Source organism: Cebus imitator, unplaced genomic scaffold (genome assembly GCF_001604975.1).
Source record: "Cebus imitator isolate Cc_AM_T3 unplaced genomic scaffold, Cebus_imitator-1.0 Scaffold164, whole genome shotgun sequence".
In the NCBI taxonomy this organism is placed as follows: Eukaryota; Metazoa; Chordata; class Mammalia; order Primates; family Cebidae; genus Cebus; species Cebus imitator.
The window spans coordinates 528,823-555,862 of record NW_016107479.1 but is presented as its reverse complement, the minus strand read 5'-3'; the positions used below and the strand labels follow the sequence as shown (position 1 = coordinate 555,862).

General features: G+C 35.9%; 1 protein-coding gene across 47 annotated transcripts in view; it reads left to right on the top strand.

Annotated features, from left to right (window-relative positions):
* PTPRD (protein tyrosine phosphatase receptor type D) overlaps window positions 1–27,040 on the top strand; it is a 2,344,803-nt gene that overhangs the window by 2,057,797 nt on the left and 259,966 nt on the right. The window lies entirely within an intron of this gene.

The window sequence follows — 27,040 nt, the reverse complement described above, 5'->3', positions numbered from 1 at the left end:
GTGATTCTCCTGCATCAGCCTCCTGAGTAGCTGTGATTATAGGCTCCTGCTACCATGCCTAGCTAATTTTTGTATTTTCAGTAGAGACAGGGTTTCACCATGTTGGCCAGGCTGATCTCTAAATCCTGACCTCATGTGATCCGCCTGCCTTGGCCTCACAAAGTACTGGGATTACAGGTGTGAGCCACTGCGCCCAGCCTATATTTGCTCTTCTGTTGCTATTTTCTACATTTCGTGGTCATGCTCCATTCTTTCGTATTCTTTTTTTTAGTCTTTTCTGACTGTATGTTCGAATAGCTTGTCATCAAGCTACTAATTCTTTCTTCTGCTTAGTTTTGCCATTAACAGAATCTGATGCAATCTTCAGTATGCTTGATTCTTTTTAATTGTTTTAATCTTTTTGTTGAGGTTATTGGATGGCATTATGATGTTCTTTGTGTTAACTTTAATGTTTTTGAGTTTCCTCAAAACAGCTATTTTGAATGCTCTGTCTTAAAAGTCATATATCTCTGTCTCTCCAGAATTCATCAATGGTGCCTCATTTATTAATAGTTCATTTGGTGAGATTGTGTTTTCCTGGAAGGTCTTCGTGCTTGTGGATATTTTTCTGTGTCTGGGCGTTGAAAAGTTAGGTATTTACTTTAGTCTTCACTGTCTGAGCTTGTTTGTACCTCTCCTCCTTGGGAAGGCTTTCCAGGTATTTGAAGGGACTTGGGTGTTGTCATCTAAGCCATGTCTGCATTCAGGAGCACAGTGATTCTTGGAGACTTGTAGATATTTTGCCATTTTGGTCTTGGATAAGCTCCAGAAAAGTTATGTGGATTACCAGGCAGAAACTCTTATTCTCTTCCCTTACTTTCTCCCAAATAGAGTCTCTCTCTGTGTGCTGAGCTGCCTGGAGCTGAGGGTGAGGACTTATAAGAACCCCTGTGGCTACCACCACTGGGGCTATGTTCTGTCAGACCTGAAACAAGTATAGCGCTGAGTCTTGCATAAGTCCTGCTTAACCATTACCCGGTTACCACCTATGTCCGCTCAAGGCCCTATGGGTCTACAGGCTGCAGGTGACAAAGCTAACTAGGCTTTCTTTTCAGGGTGGTGAGTTCCAGCAGGCTTGGGGTGGATTCGAAGATGCCATCTGGGAGCCAGGGAATGGAGTCAAAAACTTTAGAAGTCTACCTGATATTCTAGTCTACTGTAGCTGAGCTGGCAATAAAACCATATGACATAGTCCTTCCCACTCTTCAGTCACTTTTCCACAGATAGAGGAGCATCACCCCATGGCCACCACCACCATGGGCCCATAGGGAATACGGCCAGGCTCCCGCCAATGTTCAGTTAAGGCCCGAAGGCTCTTCAGTCAGCTCGTGGTAAATGCTGCCGGGTCTGGGACTCACCTTTCAGGGCAATTGGCTCTTTTTTGGCCCAGAGCAGGTCCAGAAATGCCATCCAAGATCCAAGGCCTTGAACCGGGGACCCAAAGAGCCTGCCTGGTGCTCTACCTCACTATGCCTGAGCCAGTATGCCTGAGGTGCAAGACAAAGTTTCTTTTTAATTTTTTCCCTCTGCTCTTCTCAAGCAGAAGTAGTCTCCCCATAACCACCACAGCTGGGATATGATGATTCTCACCTGAAACCAGCATGCGTCTGAGTCTCACCCAAGGCCTGTGGTATATTACCTGGGTATTACTGCTGGTTCTTCAGGGACTAAGGGCTCTTTAGTCAGTAAGGGATGGATCCTGCCTCGACTGGGTCCTTTCCTTCAAGGCAGTGGGTTCCCTTCTGGCCAAGGATGTGTCTAGAAATATCATCAGGGAGCCAGGGCCTATAATGGAGACGTCATGGCCTGACCAGAGCCCCATCCTACTGTGGCTGTGCTGGTATCCAAGATGTAAGACAAAGTCTTCTTGACTCTTTTCTTTTCCCAAGCAGAAGGAAAGGATGTCTTTTAGAGCTACGAGCTGTGCTGCCTGGTGTTGGTGAGGGGTGATCCAGGCACTCCCTTCACTGCCCAGGCTGGAGTCATAGTAGGTTTCATGCCCGTCCAGTCCACAGGCCCTGAGCCCAGTGCAGCACCAGGACTTGCCTAGGAATTTCAGTCCTGGTGGCCTAGACTGCCCCTCCAGTTCCAGCTCGGCTCATAGATTGATAACCCAAGCATTTTAGCTCATTGGAAGGCAGCATTTTTTCTGAGAAGATCAGATAGTGGTTTCCTTTACAAATTGTTCTTCCAGTGAAAGATCCTCTCCCTTTCATGATGAGTGATACCTTTTGGTGCTAGGAAGGATGAGCTCCAGTGTACATTTGATTGGTTTTTCGAAATAATTGGTTGGGTTAAAATGCATGATATGATAGAAAGTCTATTTTTCTAGCCTGTTTTTTAAGGGTCAAAAAAATTATGCTTTTATATTGGCTGATTATATGTACCATTTTTTTGGTATTTTTTCAGTACTTTGATACTTCTCAGATGCTGGTTTTTTTGTGTGTGTGTGTGGTGTGTTTGTGTATGTGTGTGTGTGTGTTTTTTTGTTTTTTTTGAGATGGAATCTTTCTCTGTTGCCCAGACTGGAGTACAGTGGCATGATGTCTGCTCATTGCAGCCTCTGCCTCCTGAGTTCAAGTGATTCTCCTGCCTCAGCCTCCCGAGTAGCTGGGACCATAGGACTGTGCCACCATTGTGGGCTAATTTTCATATTTTTAGTAGAGACAGGGTTTCTTCATGTTGGCCAGGCTGATCTTTAACTCCTGACCTCAGGTGGTCCACACGCCTCGGCCTCCCAAAGTGCACTGGTTACATTTGAACAATAACCTCATTGTAGAAAATTTGGAGAATGTATGAAAGTCTGATCATGATCCAGTGATTCCGATAAATACTGTAAACGTGTGGGTAGATGTTCCCTCAGGCTTTTCTCCATGCGTATTTATATGTTTGGCTTTTCTCTAACTAGTAAGAAGATAAAAAGACCCCTATCTTCTTTAGTACCAAAGTGAGAGATGTTTATAAATGGCATAAAAAGTTATTAATACATTTGCAGTTTTCTTCATGATGATGAATCCTTTGTGTCTTTGAACAAGTTGGTCCAGGAAAAATGGGCATGTTAGTTTTCTAAATAATAAGAAATATTTTGGATAATGGATTATACTTGTCACAGGAGGTTAATTAAGAGTGAAAAGAATAATCTGAGTATTTTTACCAATTCAGAAAGATTCTATGTAAATGCCAAGTCACATAAGTATTTGAGAATATAGATTACATCTAGGGTTCATAGCATACAAGGCCATATTGGATAAAGAAACATAGCTACTTGGGAACATCAGTGAGCATGTAATTGATATTGATTTAGAGCCCAACAAAAAGTGTTCAGATACCTGAAATGTAGTTCTAAATGTAAACTTGAATGCATTCTGTTTTTTATTTGATCTTTCCCTGTTTTTATTTTCAGTGTTCTAGGTTTTTTTCTTTCATTTTTTGTTTTTGATATCTTTGCGTTTATTGTTTGTATCAATGCAAAGATTGCTAAATTCTTTGTGGAGCAAGGAGGGTATATTAACAAGTATATAAATAATTAAACACAAAACAAAGTAGTACAGAAAGGAAATATAGTAAGTTTCCTTGAACTGAAACATAATTGGGAAGGGGAAAAAACTTACTTTATAAAAACGGGATTAAGCAGAAATTTATATATTTCAGTCTTATTCTTGTCTTGATATTTTGTCTCTTTTCTTTCCAATTTTTGAGGCTATTAACTAGAATCCCTGTAAGCCATTTAAAGTACTGACTCAAAGGCTGTTCTTCCAGGATTGAACCTAGGAAAACAGAAAGATCCCCCTTTAACCCTTCACTTTGGAAATAAATGAAAAGACAGAATTGATAATGGCAGTCATTTGTAATGTATGATTGTAATTTAAAAAATACACTTACTTTTTTCTGTTACAATTGATTTCTTTGAGCAAATCTACCATATTTTTTAGTGTAATTAATAGAGGCCATAAATCTTTGCAAGCTGTTTCTGGTAACAGCACAGTAATATGGGAACATGAGGTTTTAGGATGACATCCTGTTAGATATTTAGCTAAAAATTGCGTGCACCATTTATTAAATGTCTCAGATGGAGTCCAACCATAGCACATTAAAAACCAAAGCTGTGGCAAGTTTACTTAGTTTCCCAATGCCTTACATAGCGAAGCTATTTTTCAATAACAGTTATTGTTTTATTTGTATTGCTTAGCTTATATAAGAATTAAATATTGTAGCAGTGTTTAGATCTCTTAACGCAAATTTTATTAAATGTAGTTTATGTGTATAAATATATTAGTACTCATATATATTGTAAATACTTCCTTTTAATCGATTGTAATGTATTGATTAACCAGCAGTTCCTAACCTTCAAAATAACTGGACTGTTCTTTTCCTCTTTCCGCACTGTTTCTGCTCCTCTGCAGACCTCTGTCATATATTTTTTTCTTTTTATGTTAATGATGCTTATTCTAAGTTCATAACTAGAACCATGAACTCAATGTAATTTACATTTGTTTGAATACTGTAGTATATTATGCATCTTTTTAATTTTTTTCAGATTTTTCCCAGAGTGCTTTAAAGTAATTCTTGTATGGCCAGGCGCAGTGGCTCACGCCTGTAATCCTAGCACTTTGGGAGGTTGAGGCAGGCGGATCACAAGGTCAAGCGATCAAGACCATCTTGGCCAATGTTGTGAAACCCCGTCTCTACTAAAATACAAAAATCAGCTGGGCGTAGTGGCTTGTGCCTGTAATCCCAGCTACTCAGGAGGCTGAGGCAGGAGAACTGCTGGAACCTGGGAGGCGGAGGTTGCAGTGAGCCAAGATTGCACCACTGCACTCCAGCCTGGGGACAGAATGAGACTCTATCTCAAAAAAAAAAAAAAAAAAAAGTAATTATTCTATTTGTCCACCTGCTAATTTATTTTTGAAACTGTATTATAAATATATACTGTCTGTCCATATATATATATATATATTTATTTTATTTTATTTTTTTAAACCGAGTTTTGCTCTGTCACCAGGCTGGAGTACAGTGGCATGATCTTGACTCACTGCAACCTCCATCTCTTAGGTTCAAGCAGTTCCCTTGCTTAGCCTCCTGAGTAGCTGGGACTACAGTCACCCACCACCATGCCTGGATAATTTTTTGTATTTTGGTAGAGACAGGGTTTTACATGCCCATGATGGTCTCAATGTCCTGACCTAGTGATTTGCCATCTGTCCATGAATTTTATGTAATAGAGTATTATTTTCATATTAATATAATTCATAATATGCAAAATACTCTATTTTTTCTTATATTTCATATCTTATAATGATTAGTGATCCTCACATTATCCTACATTGTTATGAATTCTGCAGTTTTATCAAATAGGATATATTACTTGCATCAAAAATAAATCAGTATGTTTAGAGTCTCTGATACCTGTGCCTTTGAGACATATTGAAGGTTTTGAAAAAAAATCCTTAATCAGCCTATTTCCTTCCAGAAACTTAACCTATGATTAGTAGTGATACACAATGGCATAGGCAGAACATCGAATTGCATCTGTTGTAGGTAACTAAGATAGGTATCTAGCCTTCTGTGTATGTACTAACCATGCCTTTAAAGAGAAATACATGGAGCAGGAATTTTTCAAAAATCAACACACATGGATTAGATAGCATTACTTTTTACTGCTCAATGAAGACAAGAGCGCTTTCTGATTCATCATTATGACCTCTAGTACAGCAGACATAGTAGATAATTTTAAGGAAGAGGTATTTATTGAATGAAACTAACTTTTCAATGCACTTCATGTCACAGAATTAAGACAAAACTAAAGTTTCTAAGTACAAAGAGTATATCTTGATGCTCTTCATCTGTTGCCATTAACTTTGCCAGACATCGGTTTGTTATGTTACATATAAATGAAAGATTATGTGACTCTGTACATAGATATATAAAGTCTGTGTGCATATTGACTTTCTCTACTCTTGGCTTATATCCAGATAAAGTTAGTAATATTGTTTTCTTCCCTCTAAGCACTGAATGCCCCTGTATGGCATTTTAATACTAAACTGTCTCTCTGAACATAGATTTATGCTTCAAATCAGCTCTAATTGGCTATATGGTTCCATATCTCAATATCTGGCTGATCCTTCTATTTTTATTTTTAAAAATATTTTTCAGAGTAAGCTTATTGTGTGATCAATTTCTTCTGCCATAGCTTGGTTGTCTGCAATCTTTTCATACATTTTGCCTTAAAATTTTTTATTTAATTTGCCATGTTAAAAAACAGTTTTAAACATATATTAGTTTGTTCTCATACTGCTAAAAAGAAGTACTCCAGACTAGGTAGTTTATAAGAAAAGAGGTTTAATCAACTTGCAGTTCTGCGTGGCTGGGGAGGCCTTAGGAAAAAATAATGGCAGAAAGGGAAGCAGGCACGTTTTACATGGCAGCAGGCAAGAGAGAGTGTGAGCATGTAAAGGAAGAGCTGTCAAACACATATAAAAGCAAAGATCTTGTGAGGACTCACTATCATGAGAACAGCATGGGGAAAACTGCTCCCATGATCCAATCACCTCCACCAGGTCCCTCCCTTGACATGTGGAGATTATAATTCAAGATGAGATTTGGGTGGGGACACAGACAAAGTATATCAAATTATTAGGTGGATTTTTCAATATATTGTGGTGGTGTTTGCCAGGATATATATTGTATATTTGAGTTCTGAGAGATATTTGTGCCAAACATTTTAATATTAGGGAATGATTACAGATTCTTAGGAGATCTTTGATGAAGTAAACTTTTCCATTTGGTTGCAATTTCTTTGTAGGTTTTCTATTATAAAGAGGTGTTTGAGACAATTAGGATTTATGTTTATTTAGTTTGATTTTGCCTTTAAAAAACAGCAGACTTTGAGTAGAGGATAAAACAGTTAAAGTAATTGAGTGTCATGGAGTGGGGATTGTAAACTGGAGATTGGAGAATAGATTTACTCTATGTGATTTAACGTGTCAAACCAATCCAGGACAGAAAGTAAACACTAGAATTAGTGAATTCCTGGGTATTATATACTGCATCAATATAGTGCCTTTTTTACTATTGAGGGAGATTATGTGGGATCTAGAGAGATCCCTATCACTCATATCAGTAGCATAAGCATAACTACTATATATGAATATGTGAGATATGTACATATGTGTATCCTACTGGGAAAGACCTTGCTAGATTCCCAGGGCCAGCTTTTTGAGAATCAATATTTTAATGAAATGCTTGGAAAGAATAGATGGAAGTTCTCCTTAATCGTGTTGTATCCATTTCACCACCTATGATATTTCACATGACAGCCATTTGCCAAGGATACTGTCATCACCATGAACACTCACGATACGTTTGCTGGTTTTTGAAGTTGCATTTTCTAAAATGCTAAACAGCTCTTTCATTGAAAATCTGCCATTCCTCTTAAGGATATGGCCTCAAAACTTTTTATGATACAGTGTTTCACACCAATAATCAACTTGTGAGGCATTTCTACTATTAAGGTATCACTGTCTACTCCTCATTGGGAAGATGTTTCTCCTGCTATACCATGAGGAAGTAGAAGGTTACACAAAGAGATTAATGTCATTTTGAGAAGATTTAGTAGTTATATCTACTCACTTGAAGTGTGGAAACGTGCTTCTTACTTGAGATCAGAAATAGCAGCAATGAGAAGCCTACAGTAAATGAATGTGAACTTTCACCAGGTCTGTGTATCTCTTGTTCCACACTGATTCTGTAGGCATCAAAACTGAATGGTCCAGGAAGACCGTAGATACATTATGAATTTGTAGTCAAGCATTTTCTCTATCAGGCGCTAACTTTGCCGTCTTACTGTTCTTAGCAAAATTTGACCTCACAAAGATAAAGATAAAGGCCCTCAGGCAAGGTCCTTTTTCAGTCAAATGCTTTCAGTTAAAAATTTTATTGCTTGTATGATTTTCCAACACTTCTAAGAATATGACTTTCCTAAGAAGTCCTCATCAGTGACGGTAAGTAAACTCTTCCTAGTTTCTCCTCAGCCTTCCTTTCCAGCCTTGTCTTTTGCTATTCCCCATTTCTTTCATAGAAGCCACATAAAAGCATGCTGAGCTTTCCAAACGTACTGCCCTCATTTATGTCTGTAGGAAATTGCTTTCTTATATGTCTATATTGTCCTCCTTTATTCTCTCTGCCAAACCTCTACCTATCCTTCATGATTGATCTCAGGTGTTACCACCTGTCTTTGACTTTGTTCCCAATAGTTATCTTCTCTTGAGTCTATATTATGTGATAGCTCCATTAACACACAGCAAGTTATATTCCAGTTATTAGTTATCTTTTAGGCACTAATTTAGTCCCGATCTTCAAGCACAGCAACCTTTATGTGCTTCAAGATGCCAGTTGTCTCAGTGTCTGCCACTCAGTAACCACAATATTTAACCTTTGTCATGGGAATAAAGAAAAGATACCAAGAAACCTGCTTATTATTTTGCTGAGACACATTAAAGAACTATGAAATCAGGACAGTCGGTATTGTGAATGCCATCGGTGTCGACTCTAATCAAAGTGAAGGATGTGCAGCCTTTGGAATATCTACTCTACAAGTAAAGAGCTGTGTACATTCCCAGAGCTATTCAAGTCTTTGTATGTCAATGACAAGTCCTTGTATGTCAATGACTTAGGTAGGAGTCAACTCTATCTTCTCACAAGCCATATGCACCACTGTTTATTATCACTGACACACAAGGTGTTTAGATTGGTTTTAAAGTTTAGTCAGCTGAAGCAGAAAGGATATTTTACATGATTGAGTCAGGTTTTGTGTTAAGTGGGTTGAATTTGGGGTATACTTTTTGAGTCTGAGTAGTTGTTTTAGGAGTGAAACTTTAGGAAGAGCTAGAAGGAGGGCACTGAGTTTAGCTGAAAGAGTTTAGTATCAAGACAAATTTATCTGATTAAACATCTATATGGTCAATATGTCTTATTTTTAATTGTTCCATATAGTTCTTTTAAAACTGAAATTTCTGTGTTAAAGCCACCATATTTTGAAACTTTCTGACCCCATGAATTTTATTTCAAAATTATTTTTGATAACTATATGCTATTACAAGGCCAGACTGAAATTAATTCTGTAAAACCAATAACTAGGCCCCCAAATTTATTTTTTCTCTGTCCAGAAATTCATGCAGCTTGAGTTGAATCTAAATGTAAAGGAAGAGAATTAAACTTATTTATGGCCAACTAGCTGTTTACTCTGAAGACCATTCAGTTAGAATGTTTACATAGTGAATACAGAGTTGAAATTTAAAGCTTGATTTAGACTTGCATCCTGTGCTTAAACTGAAATTCTGTGATATTTAGGTGAGATTGCTCTTACTAGTTTGGTTTGTTTGGTTTGTTCTCGAGGCTCATGGCATGGTAACTCTTTCATTACTCTCAGACTTGGTACTTTTTTGCCAGCTAGACTTGTCTTTCTGAATTTGAGCTTTAGAAATTCTTAAAATAATATTCAATTAAATCACTTGGAAAATGTCCACCTCCTCCCACATTCTTTCTCCTCTTGCTTCCATTTTTCATAAATTATTCTGTTTGATTTTGATTGCAATCAAGCAGTTATCTTTTGAAAGTTAAATCAGACCTGTCGGTAAAGAACCACCTTGGGTCAGTGTATAGAAGTCAGTGAAGTCAAAATGAAGTTGAATAAACTCTCCCAACAGAAGAGTGTCAGGTGTGTCTTCCTTTGAAGTTTTGACCATCCACATGTATAATGATTTTCATTATACATGGTTGTGGGTAAGACCAAATCATGGCCCTAACCATCCCACTCCCAAACACAACTAGCTCCTAATCTTTGGAACCTTCTGATGAATATGTTATCCTACAAAGCAAAGGGAAATTGAGATTGCAGATGCAGTTGATGTTACTAGTCATCTGTCCTTAAGAGATGGAGATTATTCTGGGTTATCCAGGTGAGCCTAATGTAATGATTAGGATCTTTAAATTGGAGGCAAAGGAGTCAGTGTCAGAATTATGCAAAATGACTAAGACTCACTGGCCTTTGCCAACTTTGAAGATGCAGAAGGATCACAAGCCATGGAAGGTGGGCAGCCTTAGAAGTTGGAAAATGCAAGAAGAGTCTCCCCTATAGCCTCCATAAAGGACTGCTAACACCAGTCCTGCTAACACCTTGATTTAACCCAATGAGACTCATATGGGAGACTTCTGACCTCCAGAACTAAAAAACAATGTTTATTTTTTTTAAGCCATCAAGTTTATGACAGCTAATTATAACAGCAGTAGGAAGCTAATTGCCTACCTCAATTTTATACAGGATTACTCTGTTTGGTTTACAGCTGATTAAGCTTAGATGCAGATCTCTAGTAGTATTTCCATACACCTTTGTGACCCCTGCTCTTGTACCAAAGAAACATTTAAACAATTCCTTTGAGTCATTCATTTGTTTGTAAACATCCATTGTGGTTATTCCTAGTGCCAGTTAGTGAATACAGTATCTTTTTTGTTTTGGGGTTGTAAGTTGCAAAAGCAGCTACAGGCTTCAAATGTCAAAATATAATCTCTGGGAAGAGAAGGACAGGAAACTTGATAAACCTATCACCTGTAAGTGAAAGAGAGTAAGGCACATAAAACTTGATTGGTTGCAACTTTCTACCCACCCTCCGGTAAGTCTGTTGCACATTTGTATTTTAGGATGTAGCACACAATCATGCAGTGTTCTCCAAATAAACTACCTTGGAATATTTAATTAAGCTAGTCCAGAACAAATCATTATTATTCTTAGATATCCACACTTATATCACCTCTGCAGATCTCTTATGTCATATTTAGAACTTAATTCCTTTTCTTGAGCTATTTTCAACCCTAGCTTAAGGAAGTCTATATTTGATTCAGATAGTTGGACCATCTGGTTTCTGTTATCAGCTTTAATAAAATCAATTCCAGCTCACACTGTGACTGTACAATATCTATGCAGATTGTATAGATATAATGTCTGTATACTCTTAAGTATGGCCTAGGTCCTAATCCTTGGAACCTTTGTTCATAACCCCAGAAATCTTTGTTACTGGAGATCAGTCTTTATTAGTTGATCAAGTTAATGCAAGCAATTTCTGTTATTTCCAGCATGATTTTCTTCCAGAAATTTTCTCAATTTACATTTCCCAAATTTGCAAATGTACAATTGAAATGGAAGCTAGCCACCATGAGACTTCAACAATATTCGCTGCAATATACACAATGTTATAACAGGTTGTGTAGGCACAGTTCAGGAATCAGAGGAATGTGTCAAGTTTCTCATTCAAACGGAAGCATGACTTCATTGATTTCTGAGGTGGCAGACGTGCCAACGCATCCAAGTACCAGGATGCTATCCAAGACAGGTTTCTGGAGAGGAACAACCCCTGCTGGGAACTCACTGTCATCTCCAGAAATTGGATTGTGTTCTGAACTTCATGTTCTAGTTTTTAAGTCACAAATAGCTGATGGTGACAGTAAATCCCTACTCTACCATCTTGTTTTCAGCATTGTTAATTCAGATACTTAGAATTAGATTGGAAGGTTTTCATATTTTTTCTTTCATGTTTTCTTATTGTATTTCTTGAGAATATATTGATAAAGAATCAAGAAGTCATAAAGTAAATGTGATTAGGCTTGTTGATTATTTAATTCCAGAATTTCAGGATTTATGAGAACCATATCTATTTTGCAGCTTTAACTGTTATTATATGAGATGTGACTTTTAGTGTTTATCAGTGAAAAGTTGTACTTATCTGAGAAGCAGAAGAGTATACGTTTAGCTTCTTGAAGGTGCTTCTTGGTTGGTGGGTTGATTGATTTGATCAGCACAGCAATTCTTGACAATGTAAAGGTGAGCCAGAGTAAACTCCTGTAAGAATACTTTCTTTGCAATATTTTCCTTTGTGCTAGAAATTCGGAATAATGTTGATGGTATATACTTAATATACTTAAATATCACTCAAAATTTTCTATAGAGCTTTCCTACTTATTTTTAGTTTATAGCAACCCAGCAAGAATCCATAGCGCTTTCACATTATTTATATTTTAGTGTATTGCAACCCACTAAGAATAACTTTCATTAAATACAAATTCCTTGGCTCCTCGGTAGAAAGCCTCATTCAGTGTGTCTGAAATATGATCCAAGAATCTCTATTTTAACCATTACCCTAATTATTCTTTTGAAGCAGGCAAGTTGCCTAAAGACTTCTCAGGACAATTATGAGGGTTGTTTGTATTTCTACTGGTTGATAAGGAAACTGAGGCAAAATCAATAAATTCCTAAGTTTACAGGTCAGACAAGTGTCTGGTTTTCTTTGCATCATCTGATGGTGCTTTGCACGTGTGTGCACAGGTGCACACATGCCTGTGAGCTTTATTTCCTCCTAAGTGTTTTCTGATCCAGTTATCACAGTGCTAGTAGTTATAAATTGATTTATAAGCACACTTTTGCCAAAGGATTATTATTTCTATAATAAAGTAAAGAACTAGAAGCCTACAAAAAGAATTGTGGTTAAAGAAAACCCAGTTCATTCCCTATCTACCGTTGTGTCTTTTATATCTCATAGTGCTGGAGACTAGAACTTCCAAAACACGTTTCAGTTATTGCAGTTGTCATGAGCTTAATATGACTGTGGCACAAAGAAATGTCAGCTGGTAAGATTTTCTTCAAAATATACAGACTACAGCTGGCTTCTTATTTTTGGCCATTCTAAAGATACTGTGGCTAGCCTAATTTGTATGGGCCCACTGGATCATGCCTAATTAAGTTAATGAAGCTCTTCTGTAACAAGAACCCTCCAAAGGAAAATAAAAACACAGAATGAAATTTCAGAATGCAGATTAGCCTAGCTTTGCTGGCTTTCACTCTCATGGGTAGAAGTCACAGAGTAAAAGAAAATCCTTAAATTAAAACCAATAACACCATATAGTCAAAGATCAGGTTTACCTAAAATTGTCATGGGGGAGCTGCGTGTGTTCTAAGGAGAATTGCCCATTGACGGGTAGGTTGTTGAAAGCTCTTGGCTTCTTAACCTGAAATGCACAGTGCTATTATTTACTCCTTAATTCTTGTGACTTAATTATTTTAAATATCTGTTGGCATCTTTGAGGATCTACGATTTTCATCTAATCAATGGAAACATACATTCAAAAAATTATTCGTCTCAGTAGAGATTTGTATTTATGAATTTTTAAGTTTTATTTTTCCCTACTAAGAGTTTTCCTTTTTTCTTTCTTGTAACACTTTTCAGATTTCTTCATTATTTGGCTGTAAAGACCACACACAGCTTTCCAGGGCCATTGAGGTCAGATACTTCATGTCTCAGCATATCCTTATTTTCCTTTTGGGATATAAGAGAAATTTTAGTCTATTAAACTTAATTTAATTTTTTCCAAATTCAGCTTTTTATTTTATATGATTAGGAAACTTTTAGGAACATTATATAGAAGCGCTGTGTTTTACTAGTTGTACTCAAAATGTTTTAATGAAATATTTTTGAATTCTACAAGTTTGTTTAGATACAACAGTGGCAAAAGCCAATATACATCTATTTTTTTCTAGAAGTACTAGGAAAAGGTCAGTGAAATTATAAGAAACCTTGCATTAGTGAAAAAGCTGGTGAATTTTGTACTGTTTTAACGAGAACGAAATTGTTAGAAAACTAAACAACCAAAACTAAAATCTAAATAAAGCCAAAATCTAAATAACGATCAAAACAGTTGTCATAATGTCACTGGTGCTTGTGCAGATTATTTGTGAGTAGTGGAATAACCTGAAATAAAAATAAAAAAGTGTAACCCTGATCTCTTAATATCTCTAGGCTTCAGTTTCCTTAATGATTAAGCGAGGAGTTAGAACAAGATAACCTCTTTGACTTTATTATTTACCACTTTGTATTTAAAATCTAGTATTAATATGAAATATTTAAGGACATATTGGGTTTGGAAATACGATTGGCAAATGTGTGGGAAGCAATAGAAAACCAATGGCATAGACAGTGATTGAGGGTAGGAGGCTGGGCCACTTGTTGTAGTGAGGCAGAGGTAGAGGTATGGATTTCCATCTTGATTTAGCCATATGAAAGGTCATACGGTGTCTTGGGGTCTCAACTTTTGAACACTTAAAATGGAATGATTTAACCAAGCCTGCCTGTTAGGTTCCTCCCCGCCACTTTTTTTTTTTTTTTTTTTAAATAATTGTCTTTTATCCCAGCCTAGAAGAAGTGGGTGAAACAAAGACAACACAAAGAACAATGCAAGATTCCAGTATGGAATGAGGGGTAGAGATTAACAGTGCTATAGTGGAGAAGGGAATGAACATGAGCTGGCAAAGACTTAATGAAGAAGAACCATTGCTGGTTATACAATCTATTTATAAGACACAAGATGTTGTAAATTATTTTTTTAAATTAATACCTATTAATGTTAAATCCACAAATTATTTATAAGTTTAATTGCTTATAATAAAATGTTACTGTTTGACGGCAAAACCTTGGCAAAGAGAGAACAAGTGGATGTATGAGATGACTGAATCCATAACAATTTTTTGATCTCTAAAATAAGAATATTATCTACCTCACAGAGCTTTTGAAAGGTATAATGAAATCGTGCAGACAGAGAACTAGGAAGTGCCTGGCAGAGTGCAAGCATTTTTTGTCAGTGCAATTGTAAATTTCTCTCACTAAAATAACTTTCACACATGGCAGACATTCATATAGCTTTACCAGAATATATAAATAAATGCCTTTCATCTGAGCAAGTAAAGACTCCTAAGAAATCTGACTTATCTACATACATAGTTCGGACTACTTTTCAGTGTACAGTGGTTGGTATGGTACCGAGCCGTCATGCTCATGGCCATTAATGTGACCCACATGATATTAAATCTCACCAATTTATACAAATTTTTATGGCGTCCAGACTTTCTTTATGCTTAGGCATTCATATCCCTGATTTTCCAGTCCCTAGCAACAATCTTAAAGTGGCTTAAAAACAGAACAAAGTAGTGACTATAGTTGGTGTAGTTTAGTGATTAAGCCGTGACAGAACCAGGGCATCAGGAAACTGACTCAGGAGAGTGGAGTTCGTTTACTGCAGAGGCTCACAGTTTCCTGTTCTTTTTATAAAGTTGAATATATAATGACTTTATTTTCCATCTATCTTCAAGCATCTTTCTACTCCTCCTCTTTATTTTTTGTGTAACTCTGCAGTTAAACTTTAAAAAAATTTAGTACTCTAGAGCTAAGTCAATTTCATATTTGAAGATCTACGTTGAAAATTTCACGTGGCAAGCATTATATTCGTTTGAGTCCTAAAGTACTTTATATGGTTTGGCTGTGTCCCCACCCAAATCTCATCTCGAATTGTAGTTCCCATAATCCCCATGTGTCATGGGAGGGAACCAGTGGGAGGGAGGTAGTTGAATCATAGGGGTACCTCCATGCTATTCTCATGAGAGTGAATGAGGTCACATGAGATCTGATGGTTTTATAAGGGGCTTTTCTCACCCATCACTCATTCTTCTCCTTGATGCCGCCCTGTGAAAAAGGCCATGTTTGCTTCCTTGGCCACCCTGATTGTAAGTTTGCTGAGGCCTCCCCAGCCATCCTGAACTGTGGGTCAGTTAAACCTTTCATTTATAAATTACCCTGTCTCAGGTATGTCTTCATTTGCAGCATGAGAACAGACTAATACAGTACTAGAATATTTTCTGCTGTTTGTTATATTTACACACAACTTATTAATAAATATGGGGGGGTAGATTTCTTAACCATAATCTCTAGAACATTGGAAAAACAAAACATAATTAAATGTGTAAAAGCATGAGTAAATTAATGATAGATATGCATTTCCTCTTAGCATTAATCAAAACCAATATTATTTTTGCTAAATACTGGAATGCCACATTTTGAGGGAGTGTCGTAATACGTAGAAACGTAATTGAGAAAAATGTAAATTTTTTTTCAGTAACTAAATTATCAATTAGTACTAACACTGATATGTACTACCCACACATACTGGCAATCTAAGGGAGGCTAGCATCTACACATTTTTCCACCCAACTTAATGGTCTTTAGTTTGGTTGCTGGATGTAACCAGAAAAGAAATTGTATTTATAGATAGGGGTTTCTTTTCTCATTGATGACTGCAGAAATGGTTAAATGCTTTTTATGATTGGGTGTAGAAAATATATTTGGCCTGGAGGTACTAGTAAACTTTGCTTCTTATTTTTATTTTTATTTTACTTAAATTTTTTTTTAAATTTTGAGACAGGGTCTCATTCTGTCATGCAGGCTAGAGTGCAATGGCACAATCATGGCTCACTACAGCCTTGAACTACCAGGCTCAGGTGATCCTCCTGTTTCAGCTTCCAAAGTAGCTGAGACAAGTACACACCACCATGCCCACGGCTGGTTTGTATATTTTTTGTGGAAACAGGGTTTTGTCATGTTGCCCAGGCTCGTCGCAAACCCCTAAGCTCAAATGATCTGCCCACTTTGGCCTCCCAAAATGCTGAGATTATAGGCGTGAGCAGCTGCACTCAGCCGAACTTTGCTTTTTGGATATGAGATGGAGAAAGTACAGAAAAATAACAGTGAACAAACATCTGTTAAATTCCACTCTTCTGTCATACATACTTCAGAATAAGGAACTAAAATGTTGGAGTTGAAATCCACTCTCTCGCCTTCACCATTTCCATTCTCCCACCTCTCATAACAGATGACAAAAGCAACCTAATTTGGGTATACATTATCTCCATGGAAGGTTGTACACCTAGAATATGTGCATATATGTTAGTTGATGGCATATATTTACATGTTTTCAAACTTTATTCATAAATTGGTATCATAATCTACATAAATGGTATTATTCTTCAACATGTTTTTTCTTTTGTTCAACATTAAGTTTTTTAAAAATAAGCCATTCAGCCATGCATGGTGCCTTGTGCCCATTGTCCGAGCTACTCAGGAGGCTAAGGCAGGAGAATTGCTTGAGCCCAGGAGTTCAGGTCCAGCCTGGCAACATGCTGTCTCTAAAAATAAATAAATAATCCATGTTGGATATCCTTGGCCACAGATCATTACTGGTGTGTGGCCTGTTAGGAACTGGCTGCACAGCAGGAAGTGAGCAGCAGGCGAGTGAGGATTAGCTCTGCCTCCTGTCAGATCAACAGAGGCATTAGATTCTCATAAGAGCACAAAACCTATTATAAAATGCACATGTGAGGGATCTAGGTTGTGCAGTTTTTATGAGAATCTAATGCCTGATGATCAGAAGTAGAACAGTTTCACCCTGGCCAGAACGGTTGAGGACCACTGTCTTAAATATTCTGTTGAATCAATAAACCCCAATTTGTTAATCCACTTTTAAGTTAACAAGCTTCTGAGTTATTTTTAATTATTCCCAATTTCAAGCAGTGCTCCAACTCATACATGTCTTTTCATTTACCTAAGATAGAAATTCTGCAGAAATTTGTCTTAACCTCCAGTTGCTGAATTAAATAGCAGAAAACAAAGCAAAAGCCACCAACTTTATCGTATACCACCTTTAGTCTCCAACAATTGTTCCAGTTTATATTTCCACCAGCTTAACTAAGATTTATCTCTTCTACATATCCTTGCCAATATTTGTATTTTCAGACACTTAAATTTGGACAATCTGCAGGGTTATAAAATGGTATCTTATTGTTAAATTTGTTTTTCCCCTCTCTGGTGCCTAGCAGGGCTGAACTTTCTTATCCTTATTCCCCATATGTTTCATCTTCTATAAATTGTTAGTTGATTTCCATTTTTCTCTTTTTTTCCTGTTATATCATTGTTCTCAATAATGTACGCAAATTTGTTTACTAATTCCTTGTCAGTTAAATGTATTAAAAAATAGCTTCTCAGTCTGGGACTAGCCTATCTACCTCATTATGATGGTTGTTTTCTAACTGAACCAGAGTTTTAGTGTATTCACATATATAGTATTATGTTTCCTTTATGATTATAGCTTTTTGTGTGCTGTTCAAAATATTCTCCTGACTCAAGGTAATACATAAACCCAACAGACTTACTTTTTCACATTTACTTTTTTTTTTTTTTTTTTTNTCGGCTCACCGCAACCTCCGCCTCCTGGGTTCAGGCAATTCTCCTGCCTCAGCCTCCTGAGTAGCTGGGATTACAGGCATGCGCCACCATGCCCAGCTAATTTTCTTTATTTTTAGTAGAGGCGGGGTTTCCCCATGTTGACCAGGATGGTCTCGATCTCTTGACCTCATGATCCACCTGCCTCAGCCTCCCAAAGTGCTGAGATTACAGGCATGAGCCACTGCGCCCGGCCACATTTACATAGTTAACTCATCTGCAATGATTTCTCTTTTTGTTGTGAAGTGGTGATCTAATCTTTCTCTTCTACGTGGATACATAGTTGTCCCAACACTGTTTATTGGCCAGTGCCAGCCTTTCTCTCCTGACTTGAAGTACTGCCCCTGTCTCATAGCAAATTTCCCTACTTATGTCCAAGCTTTTTTCTGATTTCTTTGTCATTACCATTTTAAAACCTTTGTCACTTCCAATAGTTTATATTTTCTAGAAAGTTTTTTGTGCCATCTCATTTTTGAAGTTTATGGACATAAACTTTTTCTTTTATTCTCTTTTAGTATTTAAAAAATTGTAAATTATCTCTAACTCTATCTCACTTTTTCTTTCTTTATGGTGTTTATATGTCCCTTTTTCCTCTTTTTGTAATCAGACCCACAGGAAGTTTCGGATTTTAATTACTGTGTTCAAACAATGAGAATTTAGTTCTATCAAGCTTTTCTATTGTTTCTTGTTTTTTTGTATTTAGCCAATTTCTATTTTTACCTATTGCTATTTTCTGCTTTCTTTAGAATTACTGAGTCTCTTTCTCTACTTTAATGACTTGAACTATTAGCTCATTAATTTTTTTTCTTTTATAAAATCTGTCTAAGGCATCTACAACATCTTACGTACAGTTACTTTAACTTGACTTTCTGTATCCAGTTTCCAGGTAGAGCCTACCCTGAAGTTCATTCTTAGTACTATTCTCAGTACCAACCAATTAATTGGACTAAATAACATTGTTTTTTTGCAGAGTGTGTGCCACAATAAATATGAATATGTACAAGTTCTGTTTTTTTTTAATATACTATGGGATATTAGGGCATGCAATTATCAACAACAAATCTGCTTTTTATCGTTCACCCAATTTTTTGGGAGATAGGGTGTCAGTGATATGTGATATACTATTTGGCTTCCTACTTCCATAGGATTACTGCTAAACAGTAGTTACTATCATTGAGAAAATTGTACCCAGATTTGCTATTTGCTCCGTGTGTGTGTGTGTGTGTGTGTGTGTGTGTGTGTGCGTGCATGCACATACATGCATCTGCTTTTGTCTGGCTGAATGTAATACCTATTTTGTTGTATTTAAAAATGGTCCTGTCGCTGATGAGCTATTCCCAATAATTAGACAGTTTTCTCACTTATCACTCACTACTTTGAATAGGGCTAAAAATGGTGTCATAAGGAACGCAACAACTCAGGTTTAAGACTTTTTAATTAACCTGTCAAAGACGTCCCTGATTGTGTGGTTTAGACCATCATGTACCTTGTTATCTTTATATTCAGGTGCTGTGTTCAGAATAAAAAGTCCATCAGGGTCTACAAACTGCAGCATAAATAATATATATTTAAAACCAAACAAAATTCTCATACCTTGGTTCTATATTGTACAAGAGAAACTTAATTGCTATCATCACTGGACTTTGCAAGTCTGTTACTTCAAGTGATTATGCTGTTGTGTTCTATTTTCTTATTACTGCTTCAGTGTTTTCGAGTCATGTATCATTTCGAACTTGTCTTAGTTTGTCAGTTATGTCACTGTAATGCTTATTGCTTTCTTTGCATATTACCTTGTTCCTTTATCTTTCCAAAGGCAAGCTACTCTTTTTTCATGTGTCTACTGCTACTGATAACACTTTCCATAAACATTTGTTTCATATATTCTGTCTTAATACCTGATATTATCATGACACATTTGTTACCAATGGAAATATATTTCTCCTTTAAAATATTTTTTTTGGTCAGAAATGTGTGCAATTGCTGGAAACTTGTAATCCCTGCAAACCCTCATGGATGTTCATAGCTACCACTCAGGAGTAAAATCATATCATGTCACTATCCTGTTTCACGCCTGTGATGATTCACTTTTGCCTGTGGCAAAAAGAGGGAACTGTTTAGCCTGGATACTGGGCTTCCACTTGCCTCACCAGCTTTTCCCATCATGAACACTTTTGGTCCAGTCCCATCTAATATCCTGCATTCCTTCTAAAAGTATGTCTACATGATGTTCCTTCAGCTTAATTTCTTGGTCTCCCTTTTCAACACCTGATAAATCTTTCTCATCCACTGCAACCTAACTCTGTGAAGGCTTTCCCAATTCCTTTAGCACATCTGGTCTGCTCCTTTATCTGATAATATCTTTATATAAATATCTCTTGTTTCATTAAAATACTTAGGTTTGTAACTATATGTGTGTTGTTTGTTCCCCTAGAATGTGGCTTCTGTTACGACAGGTACTGTGGGTTTTTTATGCTTTTATTGTCTGGGACTTATTAAGATGCTTGGCATGAGCACGTGATCAATAAATGTCAGTGTGAAGCAATGAACGTGGAATGAATGAAAAGTCACCAGTTTTTCTTGGGCATATTTTGACACAGCGTATTCAAAATTAAGAAGGGTAGTATATTTAGCAAAGTTCCAGTTTTAAAACTTCAGGCATATTACTTTTGTATCTTTTCTTTTAAAATTGTTGTTACTATTATATACCAACGTAGCATTACCATTAGATCCAAGAGAAAATAAGCTTTTGTATTATAAAGCATAAGCCATGGAAAAGATTAGGTGGACAGTTGGTCAAAAACTTTAAGCAGTGCTTTTACATTTACAAGGAAAATGCTGTGTTGTTTCTATCAAGTGATTTTAGATGATACCGTGCTATAGCAATATCCTTATTCTCCTTGTTTCTTTGCTGTGATTTATTAATCAAATTATTTTTAAAATCAGCTCTTTTCCAGATTTGGAGCATGAAAAAGTCTAGACTCCATATATACCAAAGTGGCATCTCTAGGATGAAAACTCAGGTCTTATAGAGCTATTTTCTTTTGACATCTCATGTTATGCCAGTACATAATATACCATTACATCATGGATTCTAGTTCATTTTTCTTTGTTGAATACTTAAAAACTTTATTGAATACTTAAAAACTTTAATTGAAACTCAGAGATGTCTCAATGTCGCACACTAGCCTCTCTACATCTTGTATAATCACAGGGTAAAAAAATGAAATCATTACATTTAGCAGTAATTTGACTTTGTGTATATTTGTCTTGTTTTTTTCTAGTGCAAATAACATAAGTGTATGAGTCCTTCTTAAAATGTATACAAGTATAAAAGAAACCACAATTCTATAATTATGTTGTTTAAATGTTAAAGTAGTGTGGCCACTTCCAAAAGCTCTTGATGAAGAGTGAAACTGCTATTTTTAAAGTGAATTAACTCTAGAATGTCACTTCAGTGCTATTTTGTTGAGTAAAATCACCTGTGAAATGAACTCTGTCAAGCAACAAATGAAAGGAGAAAAAATAATTTTGCCCTATAATTACATTTCCTTTTAATGTATTTCAAAGAATGGTCTCTGTATCATCTAAATAATCTCAGCAAAAGTCAATAAAGTGGTTAATTCCAGTTCACTACAAGTTTTTATTGCCTTTCTTTCTTCCTCCTTTCTTTCCTTCCATGAGCATTTATTAACAAGTTGTAAAAACTTTTAAGTGTTGGATATAGAGATAAAAATATCTGTTCCAAAGCACCTCTGAAATATTAATAAATCAAGCTTAATACATTTATAAATTGAGATCAGTGACAGAAGTACTACACAATAGTAGGAACAGAATATCATGCCTAAGAGGAACTGACTTAAATAACTTAAATTACTAATTCCTTGTAATTTGATAACACCTGTACTTTTTACTCAAAATGTTAGGCAAATAAGAATTACATGGAAATTCTCTTTAAGTCAGTATGTTAAGTAACTATTGTATACAGAGATGCTGTAATTGACGCTTGAGGATGAGGAATAAAGTATAACATGTTATGCCCAGTCCTGATTTCAAACACTTTGCCATTTAGATATATGTGTCTAAATATTTTAAGCTACTGTGGGTGGATTCTGTTGCCTTTCCACTTCTCAGAGCATATCTATGTCATAGCTGACTGATAACCAAGCTTCTGCAATCTCTTTACCAGTAGGTAGAGCATTTGTTATATTGACAGTCTAGAGAATTTTTGTGAGTTTTTGTTTAGAGTGTTTGCAACCACCGAATTAAATTATGAATCAAATAATTAATAATTATTACAGCTTTCAATATCAGTTATATAAGCAATAAGGTTTTAAGAAGGACAAGTATTAAGCTATGTTTAACAAATACACTATATATGGAGGGTTGGAGGGTGGGGGCTCTGTTTAATCAACATTATCCCTACTTGATTACTTAATAAGTTATAAATAGCCCTTGACTCATAGTAGCATCTCATAAGTTTTCCTATTGTGACACATGAAAATAACTTCATGTGATCTAACTCATTTTTCTAGATGAATATTATGAGAAAATTATTGGCAGTGCATCATATCTATTCTCTTGACATGATCATCTTCAAATTTCAAGTGTGTATCCTACGTACAGACCTGTAGTGTGCTAAGAATCTCTATCTGTATAAAGTGCAATGAAATGAATTGTAAAATTTCAATTCTAATTATTAGTTTATTTGCTCTATATTCAATTAATGTGTATTGCATATTCAGAAGAAAGGAAGGAATATGAAAACCGTCAAGGTCCTTCTCACTTGTGTGTAGCGACTGATGCAGAAATACAGGATTTCAGTAGAAAAGGGGTTCTTAAACATCAGTATGCATCAGAATCACCTGGAAGGCCTGTTGAACCATGTTGAAACATGAATTTTTGAGTCCCACACCTAGAGTTCCTGATTCAGCAGATCTGGAGCAGGGCCCAAGATTTTGCATTTTTCATAAGTTCCCAGGTGATGCAGAGGCTGCTGCTCTGGAACCTTCCTTTATAGTTACTGCAGTTGAGGACAGGTAGAATCACTAAGATGTATTAAAGTCGCTTCCAGAATAGAGACAGGCAATGCTCAATATATTAGAGAAGTTAGGGGAGGCTTTCAAAAGGAGATAGGATGTGATTGAAGTCTTGAAAGGTCTCTTGGTGACCGAGATCCTTAACAAGAGTTAAAGGTATTTCAAGCGCAAGAATGGCGTATGCTCGCATGATGTGTAGTCACAGAACTCTAATTTAGCTCAGATTCTGGAGTACAGGTTGTGGTGGGGAAAGTGGAAAACCGGAAGCTGGAGAGTTTAGGTAGTCTTTAAAGCAAACAGCTTAAATCAGGAAAACCTTAGTAGTATATTTGCTGTTTTAAAGGTTGGCTCTGGCTGGATTGTGGAAGGAGAAGAGATTGGAGGGTTTTAGTACTGAAGTTAAAATACACAACATGAGATACAGGTCCAGATGGCTCTAGTGACAGTGGGAATGTCAAGAAGAGAGATACAGAGTTACTCAAAAGGTAGCACCAATAGCAATTGAAAATTGCCAGTAAGGAAGAGAGTCACTAAAGATGCTTTCTGGGTTGGCACTGGTTTGGTATAGATGGCATATGCTGAGACTAGGCTTGCAGGGAACAGAACATATTTGTGATATTTTGGTGATAGGGAATAATTTACTTTGGCTCTATTGAATTTTGCTCTTTTCCGGAAACAGGCAACTAGAGATACTCAGGAGTGAGACATGGATATGCAACATGGATTTTTTTTTTTTTTTTTTTTTTTTTTTTTTTTTTTTTTTTTTTTTTTTTTTTTTTTTTCTGCATTAGACTTGCTGTAGATCAAAGACAAGAAAAAATATATACATAAATGTACATGGGAATATATGTGCACACAAAAACAGAACTACACATAACTCTAATTATTATGGCCTTAACCTATAGAAACTTCGTTTACTTTGGTTTTACAGTACAACCCAAACCTGGTTTTTTAGGAAACATAAAGTATAATAGATAATCTGTAAAAGCGCAAATCATGACCATAAAAGAACCATTATTTCTCCCTACAAATATCAGTAAGAGTCTTTCATTCTACCTTGAAAGTCTGCCATAAATGCAGAATTATTTCAGGAAGTTTGAAATGGCCATAAAACAAAACTTAATATTATGTGTTTATAGTTATTATAGGTATTGACATTATTTTTTATAAATAAGATAGAATCCAGAATTGCTGCAGGTGTTACATGCCAACAATTGGTTGAAAAGTGTGCACATTAATATTTAAAAGGAAAAAAAAAGCCTTCAGTCATCTTCCAACATTTCAGGGTTTGGTGTTGTAACGACAGATAAATAGTTTGTGCAAACATTATTTGCTTCCAAGCTGCATGCATACTAAATATCATCCATTACAACATGTGGGGATTTAAAGGCTGTTAGGACTATCTCATTTGTAAATGTAAACTGACCTAAGTTATTTCTCTGCTGAAATCTTTGTAGTACATCTCCTGTTGAGCAGAGTCGATTATGGAGTTCAGCCCTCTGAGGAACCATCCCTACCTTGTCTTTGCATCTTTGGTACCCTATGCAATGTTTAGCACATGGTAGGTGCTGTATTTAATGAGTTTAAGTTAATGTATTTAAGACTTAGAGTCACTACTTCTGTTGTACAATTTTCGATTTGTTTTTGCAACATAAACTCATTTTGAAAAACTGAGCAGTTGCTTTTTCCTTTCTGAATTATTCTTGAGCAGAAAGTGGGCCTTCTTGTTTTTCTGACATTGTAATGGAAGATTTATTTTAACTTAAGTACTTCATTGTTGCTTAGAAAATAAGCATATGTATCTCTTCTGCAGCCACATTTTTACAGAGACATTGGTCTAGATTATCATCCGGTAAAGATCGTTAGGGTGAGGGAGAAGACAGTAACAGAGGATACTTACTAGCCTGTAATTTATTTTCAAGAATTAAGAGAGCAACAGACAAAAAGAGTTCATCAGCACATGTGAATTAGTACATTGGCAACTCTGTACAGAGCTATTTAATGCATTTGCTATATTCTTAAAATTAAATTACTGCTTTTTCTGTGAAAATCTAAAGTACGCCGTTAGGGAGTAAAAAGAATTCTTGAGTGTGTTGGTACTGGGTACTGAATTCACTGAGACCCTGCTTGAAATACATAAATACGTAATTGTCTTCTTCCCTTGCTCATGAACACAAGTGATTTGAGTTAATCTCAGGAACAATTTAGCTTGCTCTTGGTAAATGAGAAATATAATCACCAACTTAAAGAACTTCTGTTTAAGTTGAAGGTCAGAAGTCTTGTACCTGTTTGCAGCCTGAACTATTGAACAGCTATTCTTAGAGTACATTGACAGTTGTATAAACTCTCTGATAAAGTGGGATCTATTTGCAATGCTTTGATGAAATAGATAACCAGATTATCTTGTGTCTTTATTGCGGAGGTTGAATTAGTTTGCTTTTACTTGTCTTTATGTGATATTGATTTTTTAATTAATGAAACTATTTCGTCTTGGGCATATATGGTCTTCTTTTGACAATTTATTTTTAAATTTGTGACTACTTATGAAACTCAGCATATCACTTCATTTTATGAGCTTTTTTGGGAGTTCAGCAGTGAGTCGTTTAAATGGGATTAGCAATTAACTAAGCAATTAATTGCATTTTAATAGCTGGGGGAAGGAATGAATGTCTGGCCGAAGATGGATATTTATTTTACTGAATGAAGAAAAATGAAAAGAACCCACAGTAAACTATGCCTTGAGCTTTAAAAGTAATAACAAAGAATCTGGAAAGTTGAAGAAAAATATTTCTCTGCTCAGTTATTAGCCTTTATTTTGCTCTATCTACCACCTAATAAATTAAATGCTCCCTAGGTGTTTTCCAACTGCTGAGATACAGTGCTTTAATGGACATTTTATTGCTTAATGCCTTTTGGTGTTTAATTTATTATCCATTATTTAATAATGGTGGACCAATTTTTAGGTCCCCCCAGATATATCATCAAGAATTAAAATGTTCAGATATTTCTATCAGAGGACACTATTGTAACAACTACAATAGTACATAATGTCCAAATGAATACTTTAAATTAAAATAATATTTCTTGATTGACAAGGCCAAAGAGTATTCATTATGGCTTATTATCAGTTGTTAATCATGATTTTGGTAATTTTAAGAAGCAACTACCATTTTCTTCTAGTCTTTTCTTAAGATGAATTAAGATATGTCTCAGTCAAAAAGACTAAACTGTGAACGGCATAGCATGTTCCCTGCAGTATCTATAGGTATTAGTAGGTTTGCACAGGAGTTGAGATGGAGCATTAATAGGATGTGATATAAATAGTTCTGTGTTGAGGAGAAATGTAGAAGGTCTCTGGAACTGCCATTTCTTCCAAGTACCTGAAAATACAAGGATGAACAATTAATATTACCATAGTCAGCCCTAAATGAAGTTAAAATATGCATTAGATAAATTATTTTCTGCCAAGTTTATGCACACATGAATTCTAAAATAGTTCTGTTAGAACTGAAATATAAACAAAATGTAAATATTACCCTCATTCATGTTTTAATCATAATATTGAACACTGGTTGCAAAATGTCCTGCATAGGTAGAAATGCAGAATTAAAAGTAATGTTCCATAAATACTCCTACTAATGCTTTTTTCCTAATATGATACAAATTATGCAACTTTTTTGGATAGAGAGAAGAATTTTTATCATTTTTATGCTATATGGAGAGGAAATGAAACAAAGGCAGGCTTGTGAATGTTAGAGATATGCTTAATAGTCAAGAAAGATGGTTCTATTTTAAGAAAAAAAAATTCTGTCTGGCTTT